The sequence below is a fragment of the Boleophthalmus pectinirostris genome, unplaced genomic scaffold (assembly GCF_026225935.1).
Source record: "Boleophthalmus pectinirostris isolate CB_2022bp ecotype Guang Dong unplaced genomic scaffold, ASM2622593v1 HiC_scaffold_7, whole genome shotgun sequence".
Classification (NCBI taxonomy): Eukaryota; Metazoa; Chordata; class Actinopteri; order Gobiiformes; family Gobiidae; genus Boleophthalmus; species Boleophthalmus pectinirostris.
This window is the reverse complement of record NW_026571473.1, coordinates 31,823,138-31,840,588: the sequence shown is the minus strand read 5'-3', so window position 1 is coordinate 31,840,588 and position 17,451 is coordinate 31,823,138. Positions and strand designations below refer to the sequence as shown.

The 17,451-nt window shown below is 37.0% G+C and overlaps 1 protein-coding gene and 1 long non-coding RNA gene across 2 annotated transcripts in view; one reads left to right on the top strand and one right to left on the bottom strand.

Moving 5' to 3' along the window:
* tbl1xr1a (TBL1X/Y related 1a) overlaps nt 1-17,451 on the top strand; it is a 71,319-nt gene that overhangs the window by 31,485 nt on the left and 22,383 nt on the right. The window lies entirely within an intron of this gene.
* LOC129412002 (uncharacterized) lies at nt 12,048-13,094 on the bottom strand. The gene is made up of 3 exons (XR_008633525.1): nt 12,677-13,094; nt 12,587-12,609; nt 12,048-12,542 (listed from the first exon to the last, which is right to left on the bottom strand). It is a non-coding gene; the product is annotated as an uncharacterized LOC129412002 (long non-coding RNA).

Genomic DNA, 17,451 nt, shown 5'->3' with positions numbered 1-17,451 from the left:
AATAATCATCATCATCATTTTTAAGCACATTTAAATCTTAATTCTTTGGTTTATGATTGAACAAAAGTCTTGTCAAGGCATTTTAAAAGGAAAAAGTTGTTTTTGTTAGTGATTTTGTTAGTGTCTACAAAATATCGTACCGTGGAATGTATATCGTGAAAATACCGTATCGAGAGATTTGAATATCGTTACATCCCTAGTTGTTACGATTCTAAATATTATTAACTATTAAATTTCTGATCATGATATCACGATGAAGATTAAAAAAAAAAAAAAAAAACTCAATTTTTTCCTGATGCAGTGGAATGAAATTTTCATATGCAAAATAAAAGTACTTTCTTTATCTTGGCATCACGTCTTTATACGAGCTCAGAACTAGTACTAGAACTTATGGGTGTAACGATATCCAAGCCTCATGATACAATATCGTCATGGTATGAACCTCACGGTACGATATTTATTGCGATATTGTGGGAAAGCTCACGATATGGCGGGGAGGCGCACGATCAGGGATGCAACAATATCCAAATCTCTTGGTACAATATTTTCATGATATTCATCTCATGGTACGATATTTATTGCAATTTTTTTTGTGGAACGAAGAAAACTGTTAATATGCTACTTTTTGACAAGACTTAATCCAAAGAACTAAGACTTAAAAGTGCTTAGAACTGTTATTTCTTCTTGAAGTCTGCACTGACATGGAGCAAACGATCATGGTCTATGTAGTTCCCTCTGTCTTTTTTTTTTTAGCTATTGCTGCACCATAACTCTTAATTTAACCAAAGGGACTTGTAATTCAATTTGAGGGTCCACGGTATTATTGTGAGAACTTTGACGATACGATATCACGATATTTCGGTTATTGTTACATCCCTACTAAAACTAGATAACAAGTACACTGTCATGAGAACAAATAATTTTTTGTTTTTAAATTATGAGAACAGCACATTTTATCACAAAAACATGAATATATGATGCTAAAAATGGTTTTGGATGCAAATTGAATCACTGAATCGACTTTTTTTTCTTACACCTCCATTGAAAATCATCAGAGGAATTGTTAAAAAATATTATATTTTTACATTATCCGCCCTTATCTAAGATTATTTACAATACGTCAACATTTTAAGATCCATTTCAGCGGATTTCTGATGGATTACAAAAATACCACCTGTTTATCGTGATCATCCAAGTAGAGACATACATTTTTGCGAATATATGAACCACCCGTAGTCTTTCTCGTCTTAAATGCTGTTATGTTGTGGTCTCACCTTGTACTTGGCAGCGCGCAGCTCCTGTCATAGTGATAATTAGACTGTGAGCTCCAGGCTGAATGTGCAGAGATGGAGTCAGCGGCTGGTCCTGTGCCTGCTTCTCATCGCCAACCTGAGAGAACCAGACTCACTGATCTGTGCTCTAGAAGGACCAGTCTCCCAGAAACCCCAGAACCCATTTTTCTCCATCCTTCTGTGATCGTCAGGGCACTGGAGAAAACATATTAGAGATGGGTGATATATCGGTTCCAGTGTCGGTATCGTTTTTCAAAATAAAACGAAAAATAAGAAAACGAAACGAAATTTTCTTCATTATTTGTCTCCAAACCCAAATTGAAAAAATGAATAACTTGTTTGTTTTTTTTTTCTTTCAGATTTCGATTTTATGTTTAAATGAATAATGGAAAAAAATTGATAACTGAACCGGGACTAAAACAGGACTAAAACCGGGACCAGACCAGGACCAGACTTGGACTGAAACCGGTTTAGTCCTGTTTTAGTCCTGGTTCAGTCCATATGCAGCGAAAAACTCAGCCGTTATCCATTTTTTTCCATTCCATACGGACTGAACCAGTCCTAATCTGGTCCTGGTCTGGTCCCAGTCTTAGTCCTGGTCTCATCCCGGTCTGGTACTGGTCTCAGTCCTGATCACCCGACACCCGTCTATGTGGGTGCAGCTCCGGGCCTGTCCCAACACTCAGTACTGGTTTAGTCCTGATTTAGACCTGATATAGTCCTGGTTCAGTCCTGGTTCAGTCCATATGCGGCGCAAAAGTTCGGCATCACAGTTTAAGTTCCAGAAACGTGAAACGGCCGTTATTCTTTTTTTCGATTATTCATTTAAAAACAAAATCAAAAACTGAAAAAAGGAATCTTTATCCGTTTTTTCATTTTGGTTTTGGAGACAAATAATGAAGAAAATAGATGTTTTTTCATGTTCTTATTGGAAAAATGAATGAACCAATGATACATGGATTTTTTTTTTGAACCGACTTATGATTAAAAGTGGAAATAGATGATTGTTATATGGCTGTGTGGTGAACATTTTTGGGATTCTTTCAATAGGAATATTCAGTAACATCAGAAATTTGTTAAAAGTCCTAAATTACGCAAAATGGATTCTTCTGAGATTTAAGCCATGTTATAATGTTGTTACCTCATCAAAAACATACCCAGACTTGTGTTTTGTTTCATTTACACATTTGAGTAATCCTTTATTATTTGTCTATTTACATCTCCAAAGCTCAAAATGCTCTGTACCACCTTGTGATGTCATGTGGTGGTAGTTTGCAAGTCAACAACTCCTTTTTTACCTTTAGTTAAGTAGAGATCCCAGGGCTGAAATTATCCAAATGATTCTAGTGAAGATGGATGGAGTTTATACAGAGTTTGTGTGTTTAAACAAGTGTGAATGAAACAAAACAACTCCAGGCATGTTTTTGATGAGTAAACAACATTATAACAGATTATAAAATACCGTAATATGGGACCTTCAAGCTTGTTTGTAAGAGTGCACTGTAAGACTCAGTCCTTGATATTTTTTATTCACTAAGAACAACAGTCACCAAGGACGGCTCTGGGCATAGGGCGCCATCTGCTGGAGAGAGCACTTTAAAAATATTTTGAGTTTTGATTTTAGTTTTCAGAGTTTGTTGTTTGTGATGTGATTTCAGTCAGAACACGCAAGTCACACGGATATGAGCTCTACTGTGCCCAAATAATGATGAAATACAGGTGCCTTTTATCACTGGAAAAGCAGAAATATAATATAAGGACTGAAACATCTGTGAGACAACTTCTCTGGAGCAAAAAATAAAGAGATTTTAATGTGAATTGATATTTTGACAAAGGAGTGAGTCAAACTTTAGCCATTTTAAGGTTAAGGTGACTCATTTTAAGTAAGTTAAGCATTGTGTAACTTTTCTAGTGGAGGATCTATTAAATACTTCTCTCCAGGGAGATGTTTTTGCTTTGGAATGTTTCACAATATGACATCTAGGGCTGGGTTTCATTAAGAAGTTGTCGATACGATACCTCGATACATAGGCCACGAGACGATACGCTTTTTGATACAGTGCACTTTTGATTCAGTACGATTCGATACGGTTCAATGAAAAACAAAGGTTAAATCATGACTGTGGTACTAAGTTAACAAAGTTTGTTCAAAGTTTAGTTTAGTTTAGTTTAGCTCACAAAAATAATCACACAAAATAATTTTTTTAAAATATACTTAAAAATACTTGATGAATTACACTCTTGAAGATATATTGATACTGTACCATCAAATTAAACAATACAATATATTGATTTTCAGTATTTTTGCACTCCTAATGACATCAAACCTTTCTATCTTCATGGAGACCAAACTTGGCAAGGTTACGGGTCAGATCTGTGGAGAGGCGACCCTGCTCACAGTCAGAATGTTGTTTTTCTTGGTATTTTCGAGCTATAAACCCACCTGTAGTTGAATAAATGTAAGTTAGAGCTGTTTAATGTCATACTGTGGAACATTCCAGGCAGATCAGTGTCATCTCCATAGAAACAAGAAGGTGTGACGGACCCTCAACCAAAAAGCTACACAGTGCGTCTTTAACAAATAGTTCTCATTAATAAATATTTAAATTCCTTGGTGGAAAAAAATCAGAATTTATCCTCAAAATTGTGTGCATTGTCTTTGTTGAAGATGATTCTAATCAGATTTTAAGGAAGATTATTTAAATGACGTGCAAACTGCAAAATCTGAAGCGAGTGATCAGAGGGACCGTGATCAGAAAGAAACCGGATTATGTTGCTGTTTTCATGTCATTTTAGTAATCTTTTAGCTCCAAAAAATCTGATAATCCGATTTCGAGCGCACATGTAACCGGAGCCACTGAGACTGCGGAGACCTTTTCGAACAATAGCATTAGACAAATATTTGCTAAACGGGCCCATTTTGGTTTGGTTAATAAGTTGGCTAGTTTCTATTATCTCCCTCCTCATCAGTCATAGTAGTTTGCCAGTTCTGTAGCCGCAGTTACCTCAGGGTTACCAAAATGTCTTGCCCAAGGACACAGTGGCTGCATGTGTTCGGATCAAGTTCAGAACGAGAATGAACGTGGACAAGAATTGTGATTACCTTTGCAATTTATGTCATGATAATCGGATTCTGTCCAAAGTTCACATTTTAAAAGCATCTAGAAGAATAAATGACAAAAAGACCGAAAGGCGAACTGACAGACTAATACAAGAGTCACGTTTTCAGAACATGTGCGTATAGTTAGCAGTGTTTGCTTTGTTTCGTGCAGAATATGACAGGATATTTTGTTCTTTGTGCAGGAAATGACGGAACTTAAAGGTTCATTGCGCAACTTTTTGGGCGGAGAGTGCGTCACTTGCTTGTGTCCATGAAGATGTTATTGCTTTGCCTGGAATGTCCCACGTTATGACATGAAACACATCCATCTAGTATTTATTCATTTCGTGTGTTTCTGTTGTTCAAAAATATTTCTCCACAGATCTGACCTGTAATGTAGACTCTAGTCATCTGTCTTGAGATGGATAGGTTTAATCTACACCATGGACAATAATATCTCCACCTCCGGCAGAAAAGTTGTGCAACAGACCTTTAAAAAAAATTGCAGTTTTTGCGATTTGAAATTTTTAAATGATTCTTGCAGCACTTATCCGAAACATCTTATTGTATTGGTTCACTTTTCAGCTGTGGTCACTTTTGGAGCTTTCTAGAAATATACTGCCATCTGTTCACATTTTGAACCGCGATGTGCAACCAACCACAATAACAAAAAGCTTCTAACAAAATTATTATTAAAGCAAATTATGATAGAGAAATGTATAGGTAGCAGTTGGGATGTAACGATATCGCAATCTCACGGTACGATATTATCACGATATGCACATCATGATACGATATTGATTGAGATACTTTGGAGAAGCTAATGGAATTGTGGGGAGGATACTTTTTGCTTTTAATACAATGACAAGACTTTCGTGCAAATCGTTACTAGGGTGTGTATACTTATCACGATATGCCTGTCACGATTTAATATATCACTATAATGTATGCTAAAACAAAGGGCAGTATTTTGTGATTTATCAGTAATTATGTATGATACTATGGTTGAGTACACATTCATGAGAACAAAACTGGATGAAATTTTGAATAGATTTTGTCATGAGAACAGTAAATGCAACATGACTTAAATAAAAAAATCAATTTGAAAACATTTTGAATCGACATGAGAATCGCACAGTGAAGTATCGTGATATGTCACTGAATTGATTTTTTCTTCTCACACCCTAATCGTTACGGTCAGAATTAAAGTAAAAAAACATGTCTTCATGTCGTTTGCACTGAAATGTACCATGGGATATGTAGTTCTCTTTGTTTATTAGCTGTTGCTTCTCCAAAACAATGCGTTTATGCAAAGCAACTTGTAATTTGATATATTGTCACAGCTCTCGATATTATTGTGAGACTTTTGACGATACGATATGACGAAATTTGCGTTTTTGTTACATCCATAGGTAACACTGGCGCCTCCTTATATAGTATTTATTTATATATCGTGATGTATGTTCCTCTAATAGCACACAGCGGTCCGTTATGTAACACAATCACCATGACCCACTTTGGTTTATTCACTCAGGGAGCATTTATTATTGTGGTGGAGGAAGAAGCATTATTTCCAGTTTTGATCTCAAACTAAAATAGATGTTTTCCTAGAATGGAGTCTGTCTGCAGGCCTGCAAGATTCATTGCAATTCATTGGAAACCGCAATTTAAATAGACACAATTAGTTTTTCAAAGGCCCTATGTCACACAAAATGGACTTTTATGGGCGTTAAGCCATGTTATAATGTTGTTACCTCATTAAAAATATGCCCGGAGAAACAAAACACAACTCCAGGTCTGTTTTTGGTGAAGATGCCACATTATAACACGGCTCAGAGTGTAGCAGAGTATGGACATTTTCATTACCATTACAAAATCTCCCGTCTTATTTTGCATAAAACATCTAACCCTGTAGTTTAGATCTCTACAAATATGTTCTGAAATGTGATTCTTGTATTTGTCACTTCATATTTCTGCCATTTTTGTTGCGAATTCTTCTGAACGTATCTAAAAATATGAACTTTGAACAGAATCCTTTTGTTAAAACAGCAAAATCACACATTTAATCCCAAAAAACACAGTTAGACATTATTCCCAGTTTGTACAGCCCTGCATGTCAGTGTTGTTAGTCACATTTGTAGTAGTAATGACCAAATACCAATCCATTTAAATGCCCTTTGAAAAATTTGCCAGTGTGTCGATGGTGAACTAATTTCCAGGTCAGCAGAGACAGAAGAATGCATCTAAAATTCATCTCGAATATCTTGGCTATGAGCTGAAGCTGAAGGTCTTGATCAAGCTTGCTCTCAGCGTGAAATTGTCAGTTGTATCTGATTTATGTGGTGCATGGAGATGGGACGAGATCTCGTGCTAAATAATGCCTAAATCCCATCTGTGTAAATTGTATCTCATCTGTTTTTCATTTTGGGTGTGTCCTTACTATGCACTAGACATGGGACGATATTGATCATTGTCAAAATAATTGTGATTAACTGTTTTATCTCGATAATTATTCAAGTTGATGATTGGACAAGGGATAAGACCTTGTAAGACAAAATTGCCACAAGAATTTACCTTTGACAAAAAGAGCTGGTGAGTTATACAGTTTGAGAAGTTGTAGTTCCAAAAAGCAGTACTACAATGACCGCTAAAGTATTACGTAAAATAAATAACAAAATGGTGAAGCCAAAATTGTGAAATGGATTGCACTGCTTATTTATTACAAATTAAGTCAAAACCTCTTCTTGTCTCCTTCTTCTGGACTCAATCTCGTGGTGTATGTTATTTTTTTCAGAATTGTGTCTCGTCCCACCTGTATTGCTGACACTTTCAAAATGTTATGGGTGTGAATAAATATAATTTTAATATTTCAATAGTTTTCTTATGTAAACAACTGTTATAGAATTGCACTCGTAAGTGTTATAAGTGAAAACAATGATCTAGATTGGATAAGTAGCTTTCTTCTGCCCATTCTGATGACATAATGTGGATAGTCTTTGTTGCCATTTTTCACGATTATATAAAATGTCCCACCAACGATTGTGTACCCTTTTTTATCACAGTAAACTATAATATTGTTTATTGGCCCATCTTTACTATGCGCGGGCTTGCATCTCCATAAAAATGACTCTTATTCGGCCTGGATGAGGGCCTTCTCCTGCTTATTTCCATGGAAATAATATGTATAAGAATTATCTATCACTGTATGACATTAAATTATCAGTGTGTATGCAAAAATGTGTTGAACTATAGTCTAAATTTTCTATTTCCAGAAAATGCACGTGCCATGTCACTTTAAATCTATTTAGTTAGATTTAGTTTTGCTATAATTCAGTTGCTTTTTTCTTTTCTTTTCTTATTTAAATTGACTGATTTTGGTAAGAGGAAGTGTGGTATCCTCTCTCTTTGTATTGACTTCGTGTTTTGTCAGTTTTTTAAATTATTACACACAACTGGGTACGCAAACATGATACAACAAACATGGCTGTGTGTCATCAGCAGTTACATGTCTGGATCAGGAATCATAAAAACATCATATCATATAATAACAAAGATTATAATAATAATAGAAAAAAAACATAAAAGCTTATTTGCATAATAATACAAAAAAATTAATGAGGGGAAATAGAGTTCATTCAGCCTGAGTCCATGGAGTCCAAGGGAATTTCACACATGTGGGAGTACACTTTTTGAGCTTTAGTTCCATTAATATATTTCAGAGATTTTTTGCATAATTTAAGTTTGTTTTTAAAATAAGTAAAGTTAGGGGGACACTTCTGAGTTTTACATTTGGGGATATAAAACTTGGCAAGACATAATATAAAATTTGCAGAGTTCTTCTTATTCATATTGAATTAGTACACCAAAAATGTATTCAGTTGCTGAGTTACGGCAAATAGTATTAGTTAATTAGCGTTGTTAACATGATATAGCAAAACCAAATTGAGTCAAACCAAGTCCCTTGCGAAATGTCTCCATGTTTGTGTTTTACTTTGACGCACCATCTCACAGAATTACACTGCCGTATCTATGTGTATCTGTGTGTATCTATGTGTATCGTTAGGACCTAATAGTGATGTGATTACACAGATTGCCCTTTGAAAGCTGCAGTACTTTCCCACAGACTGCCCCATTATAAAACACGCGATGATGGATGCAGATCAGAATGGATGTTGACAGTAAACGCCTCACCGCCTCTTATTGATAAAGTTATTAGGTCCAAACCTGTAGCGTGGAGCCTGAGGGGTTAATGCATTATGCACAGAGCTCATGTCCAAAGGCAGATGGAAGTAACTCAGTCTCATTGATTTCATATTATCCCATTAGAGACGACTGCCCTCCCTTCGCCATCCATCAGTGCTGCAGCTAATCATCACCAGCCAACGTCGCATTGTAGTATTTGCTTGGTTCAATGTAGAAAAGCACAAATGAAATGAAAAGGACCGTACCAGGTTTTGTTTCATGTAGTAAAAATAAAATTAGCTTTGCCCATAGACTGTTTAAACTAAGACTAAGAGAGTGTGACGGTTTCGGCTCCAGTCAAATGAATCTCATGACGCTAGGTGCAAATTTGGAAGCAGGTCCATATTAGAAACAGGCATCGATTCATAAAATAGCAAAATAAAAACACCAGGATCACATAGAGCGGGTTAATACGAACATTTTAAGACCTAAATGACGAGGTTCATTGCAGCAGTGAGAAAACAGAGTGAGGGGTGATAGATTTTCAATGTAATCAAAAGGAAATTGGAGCCAGAGTCGATGAAGCCAAAACCGTCCCCATGAACACTTCCTATCTGGAATGTGGCGGCCAGTGGGTTAGCTATGTCCAGTTACCGTATTTTTCAGACTATAAGGCGCACTTAAAATCCTTTAATTTTCTCAAAAATCGACAGTGCGCCTTATAATCCAGTGCTCCTTATGTATAAATTCTGGTTGTGTTTACTGACCTTGAACCGATTTTTTTTTTGTGGTACACGGCGCTCAAAAATCTGTCAAAATGTTTCAGTACGACTTTGGTAAGCTACGAAGCCCCACCGCTTGATGGATTGTTGGAGCATTTATGGCTACTGTAGTCAGGAGCCTCGCGGAGTAAAGGGCGAAGTATAGTTCTGCGTCAACTCTGCACACTGATGCCATCGCCGTGTTGCCTTTGTCACAGAAAGAACACACACAATGCATTAAGTCGTGTTCTTTAGGCGACAGAAACTGACCACAAGGAGAGAGCTGTTTTTTCAATGCTTATAGTTTATGCAAATTACCCGTGTGGTTTTAAGTTTTGTTTCTGTAAAACGTAAACAAATGTGTGCAAAGCTGCATTAAACACATTATTACTCAATGTATATTTGAGTCCTCCTCATAGGAAATAAAAAAACAAACAACTTGAATTATCCACCCACATTCACATTCATAATACACATTCACCAAGACAGTGAGGCAACGATCTGACAATGGATCGTGGACGCCTGGGTTAAGGGATCGGTCTCAAGTGTCGTCCGTTTGTTTCTCTTAATGCGCCTTATAATCCGGTGTGCCTTTTAATCTGAAAAATACAGTATATATAATTACGGTCTATGGTTTCACCTCTTTACAGCTGTATTGTAAAAGCAGTTCTAAAATGAGGCCATTGTGTCCCATCTGCAAATGATTATAGTGTTTTTTACTCGTCCTTGAACCAGGAAATAATGCTGTCGCTGTTAGCATGCTAGTTGTTATTTGCATTACCGTGATGGCAAATCTGCGCTCTGTCCTCCGAATGTGTTTGGAAAGAATGAAATAATTAGACCAATGCAGACTAGTTTTTTATGTGTTCATCTATTTTCCATTAATAATTTAAGTACATGTTTGTATTATGTATTATTAATTATTAATTGTCTTATCTCATGGTGCGGTATCAATTATATTAGTGAGGTCTACTTTTATTGTAGAGTTGCTACGTGCCACAGCCATATTGTTCCATGTTGATGCAATTAGTAGGGCTGTGCAAAAATATTGATATATCGTTATATTGTATCGTTTAATGTGATGATACAGTATCGATATCGTGGGCTGCTGTATCGATATATCACCAATAGGGATGGGCATTCGATGAAATTTTCTTAATCGATCGTCGGAAGAATTAATGATCGATTATCGATTAATCATTAACGTTTTTATATTAAAATGATCATATTATTACTATCTGCACTACTAATCTGCATAAATAAATTCAACTTTACGACATATAAACCGTAACGACTCTAGAGCCACATCAGCCCGTTTGACATTATAATGTGTTTAATTCAGTTTTGCGCAACTCTCACAGAAACAAAACTTAAAACCGCATCGCTAATTTGCATAAACTCAGCGAAGATAAAACTACAGCTCTTGTGTCGCTGATGCGGTCAATTTCTGTCGGATTAAAAGACATGATTCAGTGGAATACAGGTTAGTGTGACCATATTTGCGTTTGTCAAAACCAGGACACCGTACGGGGGGAGGGAGGTGGGGACTCGTCATCGACATTGCGCGACTCTCACCTGGTAAAACTTTTTCCCACTGGACATCGAAACATATGCTGCTTTGTACACTGTGCACAAGGCCTCACACTTGTCCCGAACGCAACAGAAAGCGTGGAATTTCTTGTACAAATCATCGTTAAATACACATTTGTTCTTCGGTACGCTGCAGACTGACCGACTGTTTGTGTCTCGCTCCTTCTGAGTGCAGAGAGACACATGTACGAACCCTGTTTGGTCACGCTACGCACAGCAACCTACATTCGGTTTGTCGATTAAAATGAACGTAATCGATGAAATTCTTAATGATCAATTATCGATTAATCGATTAATCATGCCCATCCCTAATCACCAAGAGTACTATGGGGTATATTTTCACTTAATTATTTTGTTACAGCACTACAGTTTTGTTGCTTGTTCAGAGGAAGGAATCTTTTTTTATGCAACACATTTGGCATTTTCACTGTTTCGATGATTAAAATGGGCATTTTTCAGATGAACTTTGCACAAGAAGTGGTTTAACAAACACTTTCAATATCAGAGCCATGATTTAGCTTTTGTTTTTTATTGAACCGTATCGAATCGATTTGGAATATATCGTATTGAACCGAAAGTGCACTGTATCGAGATATGCATCGTATGGCCTATGTATCGTATCGGCAACTTCTTAATGATACCCAGCCCTAGCAATTAGAAGTTCTTTGTGATGTTTAGTAGTTTAATTTTCAACAAGAAAAGGTGAGAATAACTAAATCTGCTGGCTAGCCTGTGACTGTAATGTTATACGAGAGCGAACAGCATAAATCATCTCAGCTGTTGTAGTTCCTTGTAAGTCACTTGTTTATGGTCAGATTGTGTTAGACTTTGATCCGGGTTTAATTTTAACTTGAGTAACAGAGCTTCAGACATGGCAGTGTCTACAAGTTAGCATCACATCCCCAGGAAATGTTGATGACGACAGCTGCAAAATATCATGGTATCATGTTTGTCGTTACATAACTTATGGCTATTTGCTGCTATTGTTTGAGGATTTTTTTACAAAATTGTTTATTTACAATGCTACAGTTTTGGTGCTTGTTAGTGGAGGAAAACTCTTTTATGCGACACGTTTGACATTTTCACTGTTCTGATGAGTAAAATGTTTGTGTTCCATTTGTTTGTGTGTGAAAAGAGCTCTATAAATAACGTTTGATTGATTGATTCATATTAACTTTGCACAAGAAGTGTTTTACAAAGATTTTTAGTATCACATATTCAGTGTTGGGAAAGTTACTTTTTAAATGTATTCCCCTACAGATTACAGATTACATACCTCAAAATGTAGTTTGTAACATAATCCATTTAAATTACTTAAAGTGAGTAACGTAATCTGAATACTTTGGATTACTTGATTTGCTGTAGAGAAGCAAAGACAAGGATACTTAACCGTATTAAAAATATTATTGATAGAAGAGGAGGAGACACATCCGCGCAGCAGGGTTTAGTCCTGTTAAATCCTGTTTTAGTCCTGGTTTAGTCCTGGTTTAGACCTGGTTTAGATCTAGTTTAGACCTGGTTTTAGTCCTGGTTTAGATCTAATTTAGACCTGGTTTAGATCTAGTTTAGACCTGGTTTAGATCTGGTTTTAGTCCTGGTTTAGACCTGGTTTTAGTCCTGGTTTAGATCTAATTTAGACCTGGTTTAGATCTAGTTTAGACCTGGTTTAGATGTGGTTTTAGTCCTGGTTTAGACCTGGTTTTAGTCCTGGTTTAGATCTAATTTAGACCTGGTTTAGATCTAGTTTAGACCTGGTTTAGATGTGGTTTTAGTCCTGGTTTAGACCTGGTTTTAGTCCTGGTTTAGTTTCCAGCAATGAGTGGAATTACAGAAAAAATAAAAAAAATAAATAAAAATCAATCAATAAATAAAAAAATAATAAAATAAAAACAAAAATAAAAATAATTTATTTCAACAAAGTAACTGTAATCCAATTACCACTCATTGAAACAGTAACTGTAACTGAATACAGTTACTCATAATTTGTACTCTGATTACGTAACTCCAGTACATGTAATCTGTTACTCCCCAACACTGCACATATCAGCATTGTCTTTTATCACTCGCTACACTGGATTAGCATTTTCGTCTGTACCAAGTTTTGGAAAAGACACAGAATCTTTCAGGTTTAAGTTGAAAGAATTTTCACCCTCTTCTCTGGAAGTAACTGCGGGCTGCTCACCACTGGAAGTCACTGGTAGCGTCTGATGAAGTCCTTGTTCAGTTTCTAAAGCAAATATCCGTGCTTGTAGCTCATTAATTTCTTGTTCAGAGTTCCGAAAGCGCTCACAGATAGAATTCCCTTGGTTTCTTCCCCCCAACATGTTGCCGGCTCATCAGATGATTTGTTAAAAAATTTAAAAATGGTTTAGAAGTATTGATTTACTTGAAAGGATATCAAAAATAGACACATTATCCGGTGTTGGAGGAGGTAAATTGATTGATTAAAAAGCAAAGTAAAGAAGGAAACGGCCGGAGCCAGCAACGATAGCGTCCGCACGCTTCAGAAGCAGGAAGTACTTCAGAAGAATTTAGCCATTTTTTTTTACCTCCGCCAAGGAGGTTATGTTTTTTCCCGGCATTTGTCTGTTTGTTTGTTTGTCTGTTAGCAACATAACTCAAAAAGTTATGGACCGATTTTGATAAAATTTTCAGGATTTGTTGGAAATGTGAAAAGGAAGAACTGATTTCATTTTGGGGGTGATCCGGAAGAAATCCTGGATTCTGGATCACTTTGAAATTTTAGTTAACATTGTGGTAAATGGGGCCAAAAAATTTGTTTCTCAATATCTCGGGTAATTATTGACCAAACCCCATGAAATTTGACTCAGGGATGGACAATGGGATCCTCTTTCATATTCCAAAGGCTGATCCGGATCTGATCCAGAAGACTGATTTTATCGCAATTTATATAAAAAATGGGGGTAGTCCTTGGCGGAGGTCTGCGCTCTCTGAGTGCTTTTCTAGTTTTTTTATTGAACCGCATTGAATCGATTTGAAATATATCGTATTGAATTGAAAGTGAACTGTATCGAGATATGCATCGTATCGTGGCCTACGTATCGAGGTATGTATCATATTGGTGACTTATTAATGATACCCAGCCCTAGCCACCTACTACAATCATTAATCTTATCTCATTTTTCTCTTAATTTGTAGTAGGGATCAAATATATTGGTGATTTTTAGCTCTACTGACCTTGCATGCTGTTATTTGAAATACGGAAATAAGGTTGTAATTCCAATGGCTAATTCGGAAACGTTTGTGTACATTGATGTATTATTGCATTTTTCCTTTCCAAAGCTGTATTCAAGCTCTGAACTAAAGGTAAAAGGAGCTGAAACCTTTCACTACATGATATCACAAGGCAGAACAGAGTATTTTGAGCTCTGGAGATGCAGACAAAGGTGTAATAAAGAAACGTGTGAATGAAACAAAACACGACTCCAGGTACAGTATGATTTGGATGAGGAAGCAACTGTAAAACATGGCTTAAATCTCACAAGAGTCAATTTTGCGTAATACAGGGCCTTAAAATATTGGTTTACTTGGATTATCTTGCTTTGAGTCACTGGCAGTTGTTTATTTATAGTTTCAGTTTTGTTGTTTATCGTAGTATTTCTCTGTAGTGATCGAAAAAAAACGGTTCTTGCATTTGTTGCGAAAGACACAACCTCACTAACATGAGACCAAAATCAAGTCAACATACCTCGTGAATTGCCTGGCTGCTATTTTTATAATGTGGCGTTCAGTAGGGCTTTTGATACTGTCTTATCCACACATTACCGCTGTTGCTGCTGCTGCTGGCTCTTCTAAAAGTCTTAATTCCCCAGTCTGTCTGCTATCACATAAGAACACTCTGTTTCGATGAGTCACCACGAGCACTGGCTGTGAAACAAAAATGGCTCTTATGAAAGATGTAGCTCAAGTAACATCGTTGGGGATGTGCTAAATAAGTATCTGCCAGGGTAAAAACTGTTCCGCGGATTTAAGAATGGAGCAGAGCGGGAGTCGTTTAGGAACATGGATTGGGTTGTCAACGGTATCGAAAATCAGATGCCAATCGATACTAGAACTAATCTAAAACAGAAGAACTTCTGTAATAGAAGTGGACTGACGGAGTTTGACGCCGTCCATAGCGTTCAGTTGCAGCCAAACGAAGATCAGGGAGGCTAGCAGTTATAGAGGCTGATTTGCAACCTGTGCCATATTTAGAAATCCGAGCGCAAAACCAAAAAGACAATCAGGAGCAAGGGTGCTGAAGGTACAGGGGGCAGGCGCTTAACAATGCTGTCAATCAAACCTGTTGCTGGCACTAAAGCCGGGCATACACTGCGATTTTTGGCCCTTTTTTGAGACAATTTTTCACTTGTGGGACTGTTTTTGGGGATCGGGCTGAGTTTTGGCTTAACTATGTGTTGTGCTTCGTGTAGTATACTAGTCAGACTGGCGCAACCTAGTGCCTCTGCTCAATTTCATTTCTCTCCAGCAACTAGGTCAGGAATCGGAATACACTAGACGTTTTGCAAGAACCTCGGAAGTTGTAGATTGCGTGCCGGCCAATCAGCGAAGAGCTGTGAGGCCATGATATCAAACTCAAGCGCCCGTCTGGATCCCTGTTTTGGTACAGCACAACAGTAAACAAAGTAAACAAATGTAGACGAAGACAGACATTCTGTGTTGGCAACGATTCCCGAGATCGAGGATTTAAAGACGGAACAAAGAGAATGTTTAGTGAATTTTATCAAGGGGAAAGACATTATTGCCCTTCTTCATACGGGATTTGGCGCATTATATACATCATGACCAAAGGGCAGTGATTTGAATAAATAAAAAAAGTACCCACCCACCATTGAGTGAACGAATCCTAATGCTGCGAGGTCAGACAGTTTCCACGAAGTGAAATCAGCTGATGAATCAGACTAGTAGTATACACGGGGTAACGAGAATCGATTAATACCTCACGACCAGCTCCCGATCGGCAATCGTAGGTCGCAAGAATATCCAACCTGTTTGAAAACCAGTCGAGCTGTGAACTTTTAAACCCTGCGATTTGGTTGTACACTTTGAGCTGGGGCTAAGTGAAAAGATCAAAAATATCGCACAGTGTATGTCTGGCATAACGGGAGCGACCTTGGAAAACAGGCACTGAATTGGTCTGTTATTAATGTTCATATTTTTAATTTATGGATAAAATAGTGAAATAAAGCCCCCAGAATCTTTTAGAGCAGGTTAATACGAACATTTTAAGACCAAAATGTCAAGGCTCACTGTAACATTTAGAGAGAGGGGCGAAGATTTTTCAGTAGAAGTCAATTGCAACCAGAGCTCGAAGGAACCACTTCACGCCCATACATTTTATGATCGAAACTAGATACTTACTATATTTTAATAATATGGTACTGTTCACATTTGAAAGGATTTGACTAAAAGACTGAAACAAGCGTCACGTTTCAGAACATGTTTGTACAGATCTAATCTACAGGGTTTAAGCAGAATAAAAACACAATTGAGGGATTAAACACTGGTCCATGTTCAAATTGCGACTGGGATTTTGATTTGATTTTGATTTATTGTGCAGCTCTAGCTAGAATGACACATAAAAAAAGAAAATATTTGTGTAATCTTTAGAGGAAAAAATGATTAAGTCTCCCTTTTGTTATATACAGTACTTTATATCAAATGCAGTGGCGCAATAACGTGGCCAGCGAGATGAATTCTTGGCAATGTCTGTCTTCACAAACTCTCAAGAATCCATCTGGCTGGGCTCCCGCTGTTGCGATTTGGCCCAGACCACAATGGTTCGGAGACCGGACCAATCACGTAGCAGCATTGTGGTTTGGGAGCGAGCCAAAGGTGAAGCGCCCAAACGAACCAATGGACGTAAATCAGCCTATTTTAGCAGAAACGCTGACTATGTAGTTCTTTAGGGAAGTGCTTTGTGCATTTGTGGCAAGAAAGATGTATGTGTATTTCTCAAGTGGATGTAACTAAAGTTAGAGTTCGATTTGTTCCTCTGTTGTGACGCTTCGGCCAATCAGATTCAGGTATTTATCAGTTTTTGCCTCACACCGATAAATGTTAGTACAGTTGTCCTTTAGTCCAGTGTTTCCAAAACATTTTTTATGAGGACCCATATTTTTAAAGTCACAAACCTTCGCGACCCAAGTCAATATACATTATTCGTGAATCACATAATAAAGGAGGATTTGACCATTATTGAACATTAATGTGGACATTTTATTTTTGACTGAATGATCATGTCTCTCTGAACAATTAGTATTACTCAGGTTTTAAAGGATCAAAACAGTCATTGAACCAGCAATAAAAGGATCCATAAGTCGCCTTTTTGGACCTTAAATGTAGCCCATTTCTTTTTCTTTTCAACATTCAATTGAACCAGCAATATTGGAACAAAATAGTCAATAAAATAATTCACAAAAAGATTAAAAATTATACAAAACACATGTGTCAGAACTGTATATTTCAGACCAACATGCCGATCGTGACAAGGCAACCCCAAAAA